Source organism: Pteropus vampyrus, unplaced genomic scaffold (genome assembly GCF_000151845.1).
Source record: "Pteropus vampyrus isolate Shadow unplaced genomic scaffold, Pvam_2.0 Scaffold2, whole genome shotgun sequence".
Taxonomy (NCBI): domain Eukaryota; kingdom Metazoa; phylum Chordata; class Mammalia; order Chiroptera; family Pteropodidae; genus Pteropus; species Pteropus vampyrus.
In genome coordinates, this window is record NW_011888783.1 from 30,383,820 (window position 1) to 30,401,826 (window position 18,007).

Here is an 18,007-nt window from a genome sequence, read left to right on the forward strand (position 1 = left end):
TGCAGTTCATAAATTGAAACAAATGAATAAAAATATGTAATACTAATTCTGTCAATTTTTAAAGCACTAAGGTATTTGTTATATTCAAAAAGTTATATTTAAATTAGTATGACTCTGCATTAACTATAAAGCAAAGGTGGACAATAACAAAATACCATGCTGTGTATGACTTTTTATGAATTTTCACGTACGAGTATTTATAAAGATGATATGAAGAATTACAAACGTCAACACAAAATATTAAATAGTAACTCTTTTCGTGTGAATTTAATTCACAATTCTTTATTGTTATTTGTTTTATTTCTTAATGTTCAAGAATTTAACCACTTTATCTCTTATATGCATACCAAAATGTTCCATCTAAAATATATCTTTTATATAAGTTTCTAGACTTGTCATTTTCAAGTATTCACCTTTTACTATTTATCAAATCTCTCCATTGGTGAATTCCACCAAGACTTTTGGGGAACTAAATGTTTTATTATTCAACATAGAAGTTCTATATTGAATTCGTCTGTAGTTTTCATAGCAAATTTGTTTTATACTTAGTTAAGAAAATTCTTAATACCTTGAAAAACATAGTATATAGCTATAGTTTAAAAGACTATTTTACCAAAAAAAAACTATAAAAATAACCTTCATCTGCATATAAAAACATTAATTAAATCAAAGCTCATAAATATAAAATACAAGTTTAAATTAATTCTTAAAATGCTTCCCTTTCATTCATATTTTCTTTTACTTGACTTTAATGGGATTCTGTATTGATAGGTAACACAAGGTCATTTTAAATGATGATAATTGCATAACCTAAGTCCAACCAAATTGAGAGCACAAAAGGAGGCTGGAGAAAGCGTGGTTATTTCTAACATGGCCCTACTATGCTGAGGCCATAGGAAGGAAAGCTTTCCTTGAAATTTTGTTCCTGAAAAACTGAAAGTAGCTAATAGCACACAGAAGATAATACACAATCTTCAGAATGTATATCTGGCAATATAGGTCAATATTTGATGTTGAATCTTGGACAGACACAACATCCATCATTGGAGATCACTCATAGATATGTTCCTTATGTTTTCATAAGGATAAGTTTATATCTGGCTTAAATACGTGTGAAGTGTTTAAATGACTAGTATTTTTATTTAAACACAGTTTTAAAAGATTCTTATTAAAATGTTTAAATATCATGTAAAAGATGAACATGTGATTGGAAATGGGATGTTGATGCCTCTCTTAAATTAGCACATAAACTAAACTTGGTAGAAAAGATTAATTGGTGAAGTGACTTTTACTAGAGAAAGCTGTGTTCTGAGGAAATAGGTGACCAATTCAGTCACATAGATGATCAATTTCATTTGGAAAAATAATCCATGGTAAGAAAGACTGCTGTGTGCACAAAGTAGACTCGGTGGAAACATTGTTAGCGGGCAGGCTGAATAACCTTGTGGTTAAAAATGAGGGCATTGGAATTAAACTGTCACTATTCCAACTTTGGGTCTGGCTCATTCTAGTGCTATACGAACTGTAGCGAAGTAACTTAAATTCTCCAAACCTCAGTTTCTGCCTATGTAAATTTGAACTAATACGAGAGTTGGTATGAGGATTAAAATAGATCTTGTCTGTAAAACTCTTAGAATAGTGGCTGGCATAATTCCATTAGAAATTAGTACATTAAATAAGATTTAACATACTATAGAATAGAATATATATATGCTTGTTGTGTAGATATTTTATAGACATTAGTTGGAAATTCATAGTTGTGTCTCCAAATATAATTTCTCTCTCAGGGGGGAGAAATATTTCCAGTGGAATTTAGGACTAACTATTAAGTCTGTAAAGTGATCAAGCAGCCTATGAACTGTACCATGGTGGTAGCTGTTAGATATGCTTTTCACACTTTTATAGATTTGGCCAGGGAAGAGCCAAAAGGAATCCACAAAGTTTATCATTAATATAACAATTTTATAGACTCACACAGAAACCTGCATCCTTGCCCTAAAAAGGGGGCAAGGTAGACCTGTTTGCTACTGAAACTAGGAATATGAACGAGATATGGTCTTGTAGAAATTTTCCATAAAATATAGATGGAAAACTGCATGCAACCATTGTTTATCAGAATGCCTATCCTTGCTTCAAAAGAAATTTAGGACATTCCACCAAAACCTGGGTCAGACTGTGGTCAAGCATTGTCTGTGTGGTCTATATGGTAACCATAGCAAACCTGTTTCCCTACAAAGACAATTAGATTAAGAAGAGAACCAAAAGCTGGGGGATATTATTGATCTGTTTTAACCTTCTTAAGAGCTTCCCAAGTTAGATATCCATTGTTACAAGCACAAAAACATTATGGTGATAGTGTTAAGAAATGGTATTTTTAGAGTGCCAAGTGATCAATGAGGGTTTTTACACAGTCATTGTTAATTTACATGCATCATCATCTCTCCTTTTCAGAGACTTGTATAATGCAAAATCCAGGCAAGAACCAAGGTGTGATATAGGGGGAAAATCATGAGGAGTGGATAGCTTAGACAAGCTGTTCAGTCTTAGGGAAAACATGCAGTGTAATTTTCTGTGTACTCTGTGCTTTTTTATACTATTATTGTTATTATTATTATTATTATTTAATTGGAAATGCTTATAACTGAAGATTTGGACTACATCAGAACTGCTTTAATAATAAGTTTTAAGTTAGGATATTGTTGATCTAACACAGTTTGTCAAGGAAACTTACAGTTATAAATAATGCAATTTTACTCAGCATGGTCCCTCTGCATAATTTTCTCTAGGAACTGGAGATTGCATGGGGTAGGTGAAGATTCTGGGGAGACCTTCTTTGGGAACACAGCAGAATGAGATACTTCAATATCTGGAAAAAAAAGCTCAATAGAATTGAGCATCTTTCCTCTTCCTCAGAACATACATTTAGTCAATACTAAAATGCTATAATTTCTGACACACAAACTTGAAAGCACTTTGGGTCTGCTATTTTTCTGCTCAGAATTAACCTCTCCCAATAACTTATAAATCTGATGAACTCTTAATTATAGTTTATAATTATCTTAACTTCATAAATACATCCTTTTTCCCTACTTTCCCATAAGATAATCCTCACTCTCCTGTGCCTTAACTATATTTCTGTTATTATGTTTACTACGCTTAACTCTTTAAATATTTATTTCTAACAATAAATTTTAATACCTTTGAGTTTCGGTTTATTGCTTATGGTTTTACATTTGTCGTAGAATTCTTTAAATTTTTGTTAAATTTAATTGAGCTTTGAATTTAATTAAGTCAAAGAGTTGCATATTTTTCCGTGAAACCATCCACACTCTTTCCTAATTTACTTTTGACCAATGACAGATATTTGAGGGATGGACAGGTTTAAGGGCACACACAGTATTTTGAAATGGAGCAGAACAAAGTTAAATGATCCACAAGGAGATCAATGCTTAGAATTAGATCATAGAAGCATAATACTCAAACCAACAAGCTCACCATCTTGAAGGCTGTAATGAAGCTAGAAATATATTTTCTCTTTCTTCGCTGTGGATTAGCCTTAAGAGATCTTTATTTCCAGACTTATAGAAAATAGGTGCTATGAAAATATGGTCAATTATTATTGGTAAAGTTATTCATCTATTTAGTGGAGTAGGTAAAATAATATTAATAAAATTTAATGTATTTTAGTCAGTAAATAATTCAAAAATTTAGGGAAATAGAAAAAGACTGAAAATAATTTAAAATATAAATTATTTAGAAGAACTCTTTTCTCAATTTAATAATAAAATCATTAAGTTTAAAATGTTTATGAGTTCATATTATCTTATAATTTGAATTAGTAATGAAAATTCACATAAATAAGAAGTTATGGACCTTTATTCCGTTACATGCTTTCAAGGAAATATAATTTTTTTTACTTACTTGTCAAGAAAATAAACAATTATCTCATAATAGGCTCTTGGTGGAATTAAGATTTCGTGTTATATATTTCACTGAATATTTGTCTTCGTAGAAATAAATTTAAAGATAGAAGTTTTGATTTAGGCTGCTAGTTTTTTCTTAGGTGAATCAAGCTCTGGCCAAAAAATAATAGCATCATGGATATTGAAACTTCGTACAAATGTTTTCTAAATTTGTCAGGTAATTACAATCACTCAAGACACTTGTTATACATGCAGATTATAAATTAAATTTGATGGATTTGTGGGAGCCCAAAGAATCTGTTTCTTTTAAGATAAGAGTCCAGGTGATTCTCTTTTTCCAACATACTTGGGCAACTGCATGTCTATACTATCTTAATAAATTAAAAATTTGGGGAAACCTGCAATGCTTTTGGTCATTCATCACCTTTTCTTTCTTGGGAATATTTACTTTCTTGTCCAGGTTTATCTCTAAGGATTAATCATGTCAAACTGCTTTTTTCTTAGCCCATGTTGTTTCCTGCATTTCAAATCTGGGGCCAATGAGTTCCCTCAGTTGACCACATTTGCCATCTGAGCTTACATTTAAGCTTACATGAGTGTCCTCTAGGAAGGATTCCTTGACCTACTGTGCCAATATTTCTCCACCTATTGTACTATAAATCACCTTTGCCTCATATCTACCCTGGTACTTAGCATTCTTCATTGTACTCTTCTCTTTTAAATCTTTCCAATTAGACCATGAGATTCTTGTGGGCAGACAAACTACCAATTATTCTTCATGTTCCCAGACTAGTATAAATCTGACCTACGATAGAATATCTAATAAATGTTTAATAAAGGAATGAAGAGTATCAATGGTTTGGATTCTATCTTTACAATTTTAAATCTCTAAACATATGATGCTTTTAGAGACCGTGCCTTTTTTTTCCCTCTCAGTGTTCCATCTATATGAATAGTTGTCATTGCTAGTTTTACATTAATAGCTAAAGATCATTAATAAAAACATTTAATTAACTGGTATAAAAATATCAAAATAATACAGATATGTGCAAATAATATAAGGTAACGTAAGTTAAAAGTAAGCCTTCCTTACCATCTCCAACTCATGATAGATAATGACTACTATTTTCTTGTTTGTATTTCTAAAAATGTTAATATGCATAAAGCCCATATATGTAGATATAAACATTTTATACATATTCATTTATGCAGAAATACACAGACTTTTATACATATGTTTGTTTTTGTGTATACTTTTATACAAATATGTTAATACTAATATCTTAGAGAAAATTTCATATCAGTTTATATAAATCCACCTCCTTTCTATTGGCTATATATTATTCTATTTTGTGTATGTATCATGATATAGTTAATTAATCCTCTCCTACTGGATATTCAAGTGTTTTCATTTTTTCTCATTATAAACAGTACTAGAATGACTACTCTTACATATAAATCTCTGTGCAATGAAGAATTTTTCTGATTAAAGTAATATGGATTTTGGATAGGTATTTCTGAATTAACCTTAGGAAAGACTGTTATAATTTATACTCCCATCAAGGAGAAGAGAATGTCTATTTCTCCACAACCTCACTAATTTTGTATTATTCAATTTATATCTGGGTGATCTCATGTATTTTAATTATCATTTTTTTACATATGGGTGAACAAGAGTATCCTGACAAGTATATTAAGGGTTTGTATTTCTGCAGCACATTGGTTCTGTGTCTTCTTCTACCTTAGACACTATTATATCTTAGTTTTCTTCTGCTCTAAAACTCTCTCAAAGATTATTATTTCACCTTTTTAACCTTTAGTTCTCTCTCAATTTCTGAAACTATAGTTTTCATACCCTATTTATCTTTCAATAACACCAAACTGTTCTTTAACATTCGACTATTAGAAACATACATTGATGCTTATGTATGTTTTTCAGGTTTGTGTCAGTTTTTTTGGTTTTGCCATGATATCCAGTTTATTAGAAAGTATTTAAGACTTACATAAACTTATTTTTTTCAGTACTTACAATTAAATGACATGCCAACAGTAAACATTTCCTATAGGTTTTGTTTGTTAATATCTCCCTTCCTTGAATTAATAATATTTATTACCTATTCAACAATTTCAGAAAAAAAAAACTTTTAAAGTTAAGAAAAGTTCTAAATTTGAGGTATACAAAGAATATTCATTTAAAAATTTGGAACTCTTCCTGAATTTGCTTGTCATCCTTGCTCAGGGTCCAGCCTAATCTTCTTCTTATCATTCTACTGTTAGTAAACGTGCTGTCAAAACTAGCATTAATTTTTCTGACCATAGATTTGTCTATAATAGTATACCTGAGTTTGTATGTGAGTACATGTATGTGTCATTGAATATTTGACTTGTTTTACTTCTACCTTAGTGATTTACCTGTTCTGGAGCAGCACTGGATGAAAAGCACTGAAGTAATTTACATTATGTTTTGTGTATTCTCCAAGTCTTTAGAATATTTTATCTATTATTATACATCTAAAATAATAAAGATAAAAATATAAAGTGATAAAGATAAACTAGAAATAAATTTTAATTACCCTAGAATTGTGATAATTTTTTAACATTTAACACTACATGTATCTAATAGATAGCTCTATCATAAGTTTAGCATGTTTTTTATCATCTTACTTTTAAAAATCTATTTTTATATTTTATGTAGGTATCATGATATAGTCAATTAATATAATTAATATATTAATTGTACTAATAATATAATTAATTAACATAATTATATATAGTTAATAAACATGCATGTTAAAACATTGTGCTCATATATTAGCTTCCTTTAAACTATAGTTGAAAGGAAATATTTATGTTTGTTACATTTTGCATGAGCCTCTCCCCCTCCTCTCCTTGTCCCCCCTCCCTCTCTTTCTCTAAGGAAGGCAGAAATAGAAGCAAGAGGAGAAAGGTAATTGACCTGTTGACCAGGTTGTTCTGTTTGGTGAGGCTGTCCCACATGACCCTTGTGAGGTTTACAGTAAAAGCCAAGCAGAGGTCTGGAGGAGAGGGACTAACAGTGTTAGGATCAAAGGCCTAATTGTCTGTTTTCTTGAAGTTAGGGTTATTGGCAGCTGCCATTATACCATCCATGCTGCTGTCACCCAGCACAGCCAACCAGCATGCACTAATTGCAGTGGCCTTTTCATCAAGTAAGATCATCCCACTAAACACAAAGAGCTGTCTTTCCATTAGCACAGACAGTAGCCAGCTAGATCAGCTGGGCTCCTCGAGTATGATTGGACTGTCATATTGTTATGATTTGTTCAAGTTTAGAGCATTTAGCAGATACCCTTTGCACCTCTCTTTGTACCTGAATACTATAACCTGACTGCCCCTATCATTTAAGAGGGTACTATAGCTTTTCAAAGTTCAGCAGCACACAATTGCAGGCAGGCAACTGGTTTCTGACAAGAGATCAATACTGTCCTTCCAAACGCTGGAGTCAAGCTGCTGGGTCTGTCAGAGGGATGTGTGCTGTAATTGGATCATGGATGCTGCGAGTCATCTGAGTTTCCCTTCAGCACTGTCACAGCTGTCAGATGTCATCCCTTTGTACAGCTGTCACTGCAGGAGGGTTGGGGCTCTTTTTCCGTTCTAACCCAATGCAAATGTCCACTTAGCAGATGAATATTGAAGATATTAGACACTTCTTTATGCCTTTATGCAAAATAAAGATCTGTGTCATCTGTGAATTTCATGGAAATAAGTTGCAATTTATTCACTGTGAGAAAAGTGAAGTGAAGCCTGTAAAAATGAGAAATTATTTGGTTCAGGCTATTAAAAAAAGGAATATTTTACAGAATAAACAATAATATGCAGATATTTTTCTTTAGATGGAAAAAACTTATATTTTGCGGTATTTAGAATGGTCACCTGATATTTAGAAAGGATTTAAAAATATATATATCTCTTTTGTTTCACTCATGTTCTTAAAAGGCACATCTTGAATAGATTTATGTCCTTTGAAATCATTAAAATGTATTGAAAAATATATATGTAATACCTATTTTAAATTAGCAATATGATACAACTTAAGGAACTGAGTTATATTTAAAATTAAGTCGAGTCTCAAGAAAGTTTTTAAGACAGGGAGAACACTCTTAGTAAAAATGAGTATAATATTTTAGTCACAAAATCTTTTTTATCTGAGTTATCACAAATGAAATAGAAAGACATGTCCCTAGTTGGCAAAATAATTATATAACCAATGAGTAACTATTAATTTTAGTTCATTTCCCTTTTGTTTAAATTTAAAAAAAAACATTCAAATATAAATGCATCTTATTTTATTGTATTTATGCTTATAACACTATATTTTAGAAGTAATAAATGGTTAAATTCTGAAATTATACAACTTAAGTCATGTATATTTGCAACATATAATAAAAATAAAGAGATGCCATCAATGTGGCTTTGGCAATTATAGTCTTAATTCAGGAACTTTTATAATATTGAGATGAATCCATCAATTTCTCTAGAATATCTTTAAAAATGTATAATATATTTTTTTTTTATTTTACCATTTTCTTTTCGTCTCCCTAAGCTGATGTCAGAATCATTTTTAGATGACCGACAGGGTAATTTTGATCTGGGTGGCTAACTTCCTTTTTCTTGAGGTCCAGACCACACACCACCTTCTTTGTCAAACAGGCAGCTTGCACCAGCCCCACTGACAGAGTAGCATGAACCTTATTTTCCAATATCTAACCTTAGCGTCCTATCATCCACCAGGGAACTCACTGGGTCAGCTCCTCAAATATCCAAACTTTTTGTCTCCAGCTGGCATTATGAGGTGACCTCACCTCACTTGTGGTGGCTCAAGTTTTTGGAGCCTAAAATTAGTGACTGTCAAAATCAATACATAGACATTTGGCCCACATTGTAGGAAAGGGCAATAGGAAACAAATATAACCAATGTTTTCATTTAAAAGATGATATTCTTAAAACGATTATAAAATATGCTAATCAGGATAAGAAGGATTGCATTACCCATTGCCTCAGTTAGCATTTATCTCTCAATGTGATTTTACTTTTACGAGAAGCTAGATAAAAATCTTATGGAAATTAAAATGGTTTACTCCTTTGAAACAAATTATTTAGCAATTAAATCTTAGTTGACTATCACTGGCATAATAAAATAGACTTCAATAGTTACTTAAGCAGAAAACATAGAAATGAAGTAAAAATTTTAAACTTAGTTTCTTAAGGTTATTCTTCTGTGATAACTGCGAACTTTATATGCAACTCCAGTGACTCAAGTAGGCACTCTTCCTTTTTTTTCTTCATGGTTTATTGGCTAATTACATCAGAGATCCAAAACAGTCTTTTTTACATTTGCATTAATAAGGGTGTCACATGACCACGTTGAAGTAGAAGTATACATCAAAGGTAGATTAAAGGTTGGTTAAGCATCAAACCATGTTCCATATGTAAATTTATAGCAATGATGTGCTGCAGAAAGATAGCTTATCCTCTATTTCTCTGCTACTAAATAAAATTAAAAATTCACAACTCTGTTTTATGGGATTTTAAATGAATTTGATCTCTCTTTTGGGCAGGGCAAATAAGTGTTTTGTGATGTATTATTTTATAAAAAAAAAAAAAAAAAAAAGACCATCGTTCTGGCTCATTTAATTTTGCGAGTGAATGATCTAAGATTAACTACAGACTAGTCAGTGCAGTTTAAAAGCTGAAAGCAATTTTCAGCCATAGATGGTAATGCCACATTCAGTCCACAACCGAATGACTCTAAATGACTAAGCTTCGAGGTCTTTGTATATGACCACAGGGCCTGATAAAGCCATAGGAACACAGTAAAAGCACAAAAATAGTTCCAATTTATTTGGTGCCATCACCTTAATGAGATTAATACAGACGTGTTCATGTGCCTAATTGGTGATTTTGTTTTAACTAGTAATGAAGGATTAAAACTTCAGGCAACAGGCTGCTTGCTGGAAAGAGAATTTGAGGGGGAAACGTTTTTAATTATAAAAGAAAGCCAGTGAAATACACCACTGCAAAGTTAATAATAATTCTTTAAAAAAATGAACTGATTAAAATGTGTGCCTGAATTGTTCTTGCCATTTTGTGAGAATGGGTGATCTTTATGAGCAGTGCCACATACAGCTTTTATTTACCAATAGACCTTTTGGCATACAAACATATACAGTACTGTTACTTCTTGAGAAAAAGTATTAAAACTGAAAAACATTGACCCTCAAGCTACTGAGAAATTTAGAGTATGTAATATTTTACTCTAATTTATTTTTTAGTGAGTTACTACAACTGTTTGACCTGTGGCTATATGTCCCGCTAAATCCCACAGCATCCCAGTCAACCAGAGTGTCTTTGTAGAAACGTCACCTACGACTTGCAGTGTAGTTCCTCTCCTCAACCTCTAGTTGTAACCGTTTAAATGCTAACACTATTAAGCATGCTGCCAAAACACAAATATTCAGCCTAAGTCATTAAAATTTAATTATAAGGGGGCAGCTGAGCCCAGTTGGAGTTTTGAATCTGAAAAATATTGTTTTTTTTAAACTAATAAAATAAGAATTACTCAACGAAACCTATCAGCATCTGTCTCTACCAGCCCAGTGAACTATGCTTAACTAAAATTACAGGTTTTATCACAGTTCGACATGTCCACAGTCCTCCCGTTAAAACATATTTTGATTATTACTCACCTAGCATAACCATAAAACAGACCATCGTTTTATCTCGTCGTTGTTGGTGGTGAGTTGTAAAACTTGTATGGGTATACATGTCTGTGCCAGCATGTTAGTTTTGTCTTTCAGAACAAATAGTGAAATAAAGGAAGTATAGCCCTCTACTGCCAACTGAATAAAACAATATTATCTAGGTTATTACTTTTTCCCAGAAACTTTGCCAAATGCTAAGGTGTCTTTTTGATTAGTGAAAAAGCTCTGAAATGCAAGAATTTGGTCTTTGATGTTCTATTATGAACCACTTTAAAAGGACTCTGGGTAGTGATACTGTGCAGTGTAAGATGCTACCTTCCCAGAGAATGAAGACAAAAATATATTTTACATTTCTTGTCAGATTGAACTTTAAGACATCCTGACTGCTTTCTCCATAATTTAAACATCACAGCCCAAATGGCAACATGCTTTGTTCAGTTCCAGTTGTGTGGAGTTTTAGTGCTTCATCGATTCAGAAGAAGGCTGAGGCTGGCACGGGGAGCAGGGCGACAGAATCACACTCTCACTGCAGCATGTCAAGCCATTATATCTGGGCCCAGAATGTCACCGTGGTCTCAATGGTTCGTCAGCTGAAGGATATGGTTAACAAATGTAAAACCAAACTTCAGAGGAGCTGGTTTTCTGTGCTAAGTGATCTGTATTCCCTCTGAATTTACTTTCCCCTAACCCCGTGAAATTAACAGTACTTTCTGACATTCGACCCCCTGACCTCACACATAATAAGAATTTAAAAAGCACCATGCATGAGTGTGTCTCTGTAATGCAAAACTGGAAAAAATGACCATGTCACAGTTTTATTATACAAAACCTTCTCAATCTCCATTGCATGCTTCATATATGAGTGCTCAGTTTAAAGTTATTATAAAGAAAAACACAATTTTAAGAGTAATAATTCACTGCTCGTGACTTTTATAGACAATAAATTGTAGCAAATACATATTGCTACCAAAAAGCTTTGTACTCCATTAATGCAGATATTTACCAAGATAAGTGTTAAAAATAGTCCGCTGGAAGACTCTGATGGTTCAAAGGAAGGAGCTTCAGGGGAGCCGGTTGCCAAGGGTGCAAGTGCATGCACAATGTGTAGGTCTCAAGGTTTAAGAGGCAGAAGCAGGAAAGTGTTATGTGGAAATGATTTTGTGTTATCAGGCTCAGGGGATGACAGCATACAAGAGTAAGAACAAGGTGCTATGTGGCTTTTTCTTCACTGTGAAGCAAAGATTGGCAGCTGGAAGTAAGGCTTACAGACAGACCTGCACACAGGACCTCTTCACCTAGGACTCATAATCACTACTCAAAGGAAAATGCATTTACCAGGGAAAAGCGGCTGTAGCCATCAGAAGTGTGCTTAAAACACCACTTAAATATCACTTTATACGCTATTACTTGCAAACTGTGGCTTCGTATTAAATTATACTTGCATAGGATTTTGCTTAGGTGCTGATAATGCTTTTGAGGTTGCATTGGTGAAGAAGAATTTAGGCTGCTTTACAAGAGACGTGACCAGAATATTCCATGCAGCTGACAGTGACAGGGTGAAAAATTGCAGAACTGTACTTTCTTTCCTCATATAGATTGTAATTTTAATTGTCATTGTGGCCCTTCTGTTTTAATTATGGGACTTCTTTGATATATACCAGGACATCGTATTGCATGAAAATATGGTGCTATAATAGTCTCTTTATAATTAATGACCACATGTAGATATTGGTGCATAAAAGGGAAGGAATAAATGAACAATTTATTTAACTAGGTTTTGGATTTCTTTCTGTCTTCCAGTGAATATGAAATGATCCTAGGGCTTCTGAGAATGTTTGATGTAAGAACTGCACAGAATATCTAATAAAATCACTTCGAGCCAGATTACAAAACATATTATGTTTTAAAATGTTCTGCCCACAAATGGTAAAATTAATCTATTTACCATATTATTCTTTTAACATTTCATCTTAAACAAAGAACCTTTTAAATTTATTTGCAAGTATATTTTAAATGTGTCTTCTTAGACAGATTTTGCTTGTGATGTAACTAATTTTTACAGGTAAAATGAGGATTCAGGAATCAGACTTTTGAAGTTTAATTTATCAAACTGCAAAAAAAAAAAGTCTGAATTTTCGCTTTCAAAATATGAAAGATCTGTGTTGCATTTTTTTCTTCAGGAAGAATAAATTTTTCTCAGTGACTATTATTAAAAAAACAGAAGCTGTTTTTCTACAAATCACAAAGAAATAGTCTATTCATAGACAATTTACAGCCCCGGAAAAATGAGAAGAGGAAACAAAAAATACAACAAAAGCTTAACATTGTTCTGAAACTATTACATAACCAGCTTACTATATAGAACACTGTGACATAAGTATGCTGGGCTCATATACATTCAAGAGAGCCAGATCTCTATGGATTTCTAGAAAGCAGACCTGTTTGTCCAGGGTCTGTCACTGTAAAACAAGAAAATGCCCCCTGACAAGCTTCTGCTAATTTTATTGTGGCACGGAGTCCTATGCATACATCCTCTACAGTATGACTGCAGTTCAATTGCAGAGCACAGTGAAATTGGATCGGCAGAGACAGGGACTACCCTGGGGTCAGCTGTGACCATGCCACTTCCATGTGATGTCTAGTTGAGGTGATGGTGTGTAAATAAACGTAGAGAATTGCAAATCTTGTCATGGCCACGCAGAACAGCTCAAGCATTTAAAGATGGTTGCCCGCAAACCTAACTGGAAGGTAGTTGCTCTGTGTGGTGGCTGAGGAAATACTCAGTTCCTTGCCGTAGTCTTCTTCTTGACATATCTGAAAGTACTGACCCAGCGTTACGTTGCTGAAGGGATTAATCATTAAATTGTTTTTCATCGTAGTGGAAAAATAAAGAAACAAACTAATCATGTTTAAATATTGTGCTCTTAAAGCTATTCTGCTAATACCGTAGACACTTTTTATTTATATTATCCTACTTCGACTGATTGATTAATTTTTTTAAACGAGGTGAAACATCTTAATGTCCTACTGTTTATTGAATTTGGCACATTAAAGTTCTATGAGTTCTTGTCATTATTATGAACTTTCCTAATGTTAGAAAATAAAATATTATAGAATTCACATTTTCTGCTTACGAATCTAATTTTATTTAAATACTACTTGGAGTATTCATTAAAATATACTTAGGTTTTCCTACCTTCAACCAATAAGATGTATTTTTTACCAGTTTTGCATTTACACTTATCTGTTTTTCTGTTACTTTTCCCACATGACAATTACCTTTCATTACAAATTTATAAAATCATTTACATTTTAGCAGTTTAAATGTTTCTGCTGACATTTTGTAACTATTACCCTCTTCTAGAATGGCATATGTTCAGGCAGTTAATAAAAAATTAAATGGAATAGCACTAGACAAGGTGAAGCTTTGTATCAGACTGTTCTCCACATTTCTGAAAATACCATCTTTGTGTTGCAAACTGTGAAGTGAGGTTAGGGCTGTGCCAATATGTGTATTTGTCACAACTGTCACAGAGACTGCGAATTAGCCAATCACACAGTCCTTAATTAGACAGTTATATTTTGCTTTTTAGAAATTGTCCTCATGTAAAATGGTGTCTAAAATTCAAGGAAAGTGCTGAGAGCTAAGAGGGCAAAAAATGCCAGCAGAAAAACACTTTCATATTTTTAAAGAAGATTTATTAACTGCTGCATGATTTCTTAAATATAAAAATAAAATATACAATATAAAAGAAATTTTATAAATTTAGCAGGTAAAAAAAGTATTGTCGAAGAATTGTTGTAACAACCATAGACTGAATTAAACATTACCATGTTGTAGTATGTTTTCAAATGGATTTGAAATTATAAATTAAAAACATCCACAAAATTATTATTCAAACAGTGAAGATATCATAGATGCTTTAAAATTTTTTAAATATGTTCATGATTGTGACATTGCTTCATTTGAAAATTTTATTTAAATTATTTATTCCTGAAAGTAAATTGTATATTTTTGTAAAAAATTATTTATGCTTTTACATATTTCTTAAATTCTAGAAACACCTATATAGCATAATTCTATATATTTTTTTAAGAAAATAAATTTAGGTTTTTTTATCCTCAAAGTAAAATATATTGAACACCTTGCCATATTTTAAAACAAGCTTTTAACTTTGATAATATGTTTATACACAATTATAAAATTTCATGGAAAATGAAGCAGACAAAAATATATTAGTAAAATGTGTCTGTGCAGTTATTTTATCTTTATATGTATTTTCCTTGTCTGTGAAAATGCACACTAATATATGCTTTTCTGATGTTATTTCTATCTATTTTCGCATTTTGAAAACTGGAAATTAAAATTACATTTATCTTTTAAGTAATAAATCACCAACACACTCAGTAATATTTGTCAGCAATATTGCCTTTGGATAAAATTGATGACTTTTATAACCTTGCATATATGTAAAAGTAAATCAGCATGATTTTTAAAATGTGTAAAACTTATTACAACTCTCTTTCTTTCATATGATTTTTGATGTTTTAAGGTTTTTAGCTAATTCCTACCAGAGTGGAAGCATTTTGGATTCCTAGAACCTAAAGGAGGGAAGTACTAAAAATTCCTAATAAATTAAAGCTACACAACATTACAAAATTAACAATCAATTCTAATTTAAGTGAAATAAATTTGGCTTATTTGTTTGTTTGTTTGTTTTTAACAGTGGAAATTTCATGTATTTTATGAGTAAAAAATATCTAATTTGGGGTAACTTGCATGGTTCATCTCATTTTAATTCTTTATTCAATAGGCATATCATAGAAGTTTTAACAGTCATAGCAGATTAACCTTGCCTGTGCTTTTGGAGGCTAGTCATCTGATGAATTTACATGCAGCTGGATGAAAATGCTATTTGGAGAGAGATTGAGAGTTTATTTGATTAAATCCCTTTCTCCACTACCTTGACCTCTTTCTTGTGAAATAATCAGAACTGTTTAGCAAGAATATTCAGGCATTAATAATGAATTGCTTTTGAGCTGGTTTCTTCTGCATGAAACAAACCTATTGGTGTCTCTTTTCTTTTTTTCTTTTTCTTTTTTAATAGTGTTATATTTAATGAATGCTATGATTAGAAATAGTAAGAAACATATCATTGAGGAGTTTTGTTTTATAATTTGTAAGCCATTTTGCCATTTGTACTACTAATTGCTGTGGTTTCACCTTTCTTTTCTCCCAATGACCATCTCCCCACAATCTGTATAGAGATAACATGTGTTAGGCAGAGCCAAATGTTTCAGTGTGATTGGATGGCAGGAACATGGTTTATCCTCATCAACTCTAAAGACGTCTTTGAGAGTTCACAGAATACTCTGATCTAAAACAGTGCCTTCTTCATGATTCCGTTGTTTGTGTATTTATACTTTTTCCCCCATTGAGCCCTGATTTCTAATGATTTTGTTGCTTAATTTAATCAGTTCACAGTTATTTTTTAAAAGCAATTATTAGATCACATTTCAGAGAATCCTTGATTTTTAAGAGACTGTAGAGGTCATCTGATGCAGGGTATTTTTTGGAAAAAGAACATTATTTTCAAGGAGATTAAATTAATTCCCTATCTTGGGGTTGATTCCAAATTCACTCTAGGCCAGGAGAAAAAGAGTGCAAAGTATGGCTGTTTCCCTTATCTACTTAAAATACAGTTGAAAGACAGGATATTTACATGTAATAAAGTCATTAGTAATTAACACTATTAGTAATTAATAGTATTTTAATCAATACTAATTAAAAATTAATTTTAATATAATTAAAACTTATACTCATAGTTACAGATGAATGAGATAGGAAGTTCTTCCCCTGAAAGATGCGAGGTAGAATTTATCTTTTCCACATTTCCCTGGAGTATTACTGGATGAATCTCAGGTTTTGTTTGGCTAAAAAAAAGAAAACAAAAAACAATTGGTCAGTATTTGGAAGCTAAAGTAACTTTCACGAGTAACTCAGACATGAAATAAAGGGAACAAGTGGAAATCTTTGAAATTACAGTGCTATCACTCCTGGCATATTTAATATTCTTGATAGTTGAATTTTTTGGTAGGTAACAGATTTGCTGTATACATATCCTACTGTACTGTCACTGATTATAAAGCTACAATATCTTGTCTTCATACCAAATTAAGTTTCAGTATAATTTGTTTCTTAATAACATGTACTTCACTGTAATATGTAAAATGCTTGGCTTTCATGAACAATTCTATGGAAAAGCTGTACAATGTCTCATTTGCATTTAGCAATTATATTACATTATAATATACTAAGCCACAGAAAACCTAATCTAACATCATAATTTAAAATAATCCTCAGTGCTTTACAAGTAGGATACAAGTCAGATTACAATAACACATTGTACTATTTCTCTGTTGAGTAAAACAGAATTGGTTCATTATTTTTTTTACCTCAGAAGTATCAAGAAAGATTTAATTCTTTAATAATGAGAATACTATTATATTGAGAAGGAAAGTACATTTAAATTGTTCATAGGTAGATAAAATTTATCTTTCTAAACTATAAATTAGTAATATTTTTTGGATCTAACTATATCATTAATATGTTAAGTTTAGGGGAAAGCTTTTATGGGACTCAAATGACCTGATAGCAATTCTATTGTAAAAACAAGATGTTTATACTTTTAATTATGAAGTAATGCATAATTGAAAAATTCACATTAAAAATAACAAAAATATTAATTTTATAGTAACATCTATATATACTCACTCTTAAAGCTTGTGTTATAAATTTAATGTTTAGGATCTTATAAAGATCACATAGCGTCACAAAGCTGATGCTTAACTTGACCATGTGGATGTGAAGGTAGTGTTTTTTAGTACCGAAACATAGATATTTGAAGATTTTTGAAAAAAAATCCATTTAGTTAATATTTGAGCACCTATAGCATGCAATTCACTGTAGGGTCCATGCCAGAAAACATTATCTTTTTGCCACTGTGTTTCATAGCATATATTTTTAGTGATATTTTTCCATATTAATTATAAGAGTAAAGTCAGTGGCATAAAAGAATGAGAACAATAGCACTCAAGAGAAGAAGTCGTATTTAATAGATGATCAGAAAATGCTTCATAGAGAAATTTTTACTTTAGATGAGGCTGAAGTTCAATTTAATTAAACCTAGGAAGCATTTATTATCATCGACCATAAGATTTCTGCTCTGAAGGAGCTTATATTCTAGTTGCAATAAGGACACATTGGAAGGAACAAGAAATTCTAGCTGAGTTACTAGAAGAAGCTTTGTGAAAGAAGTCACATCCAGCCAGATTCTTAGTTAA

The 18,007-nt window shown here is 31.8% G+C and overlaps 1 long non-coding RNA gene and 1 other non-coding gene across 2 annotated transcripts in view; one reads left to right on the forward strand and one right to left on the reverse strand.

Annotated features, from left to right (window-relative positions):
* The window catches only part of LOC111739019, a 134,634-nt gene that overhangs the window by 115,935 nt on the left and 692 nt on the right, over positions 1-18,007 (forward strand). The window lies entirely within an intron of this gene.
* LOC111739872 lies at positions 6,118-6,224 on the reverse strand. The gene has a single exon (XR_002780400.1). It is a non-coding gene; the product is annotated as a U6 spliceosomal RNA (small nuclear RNA).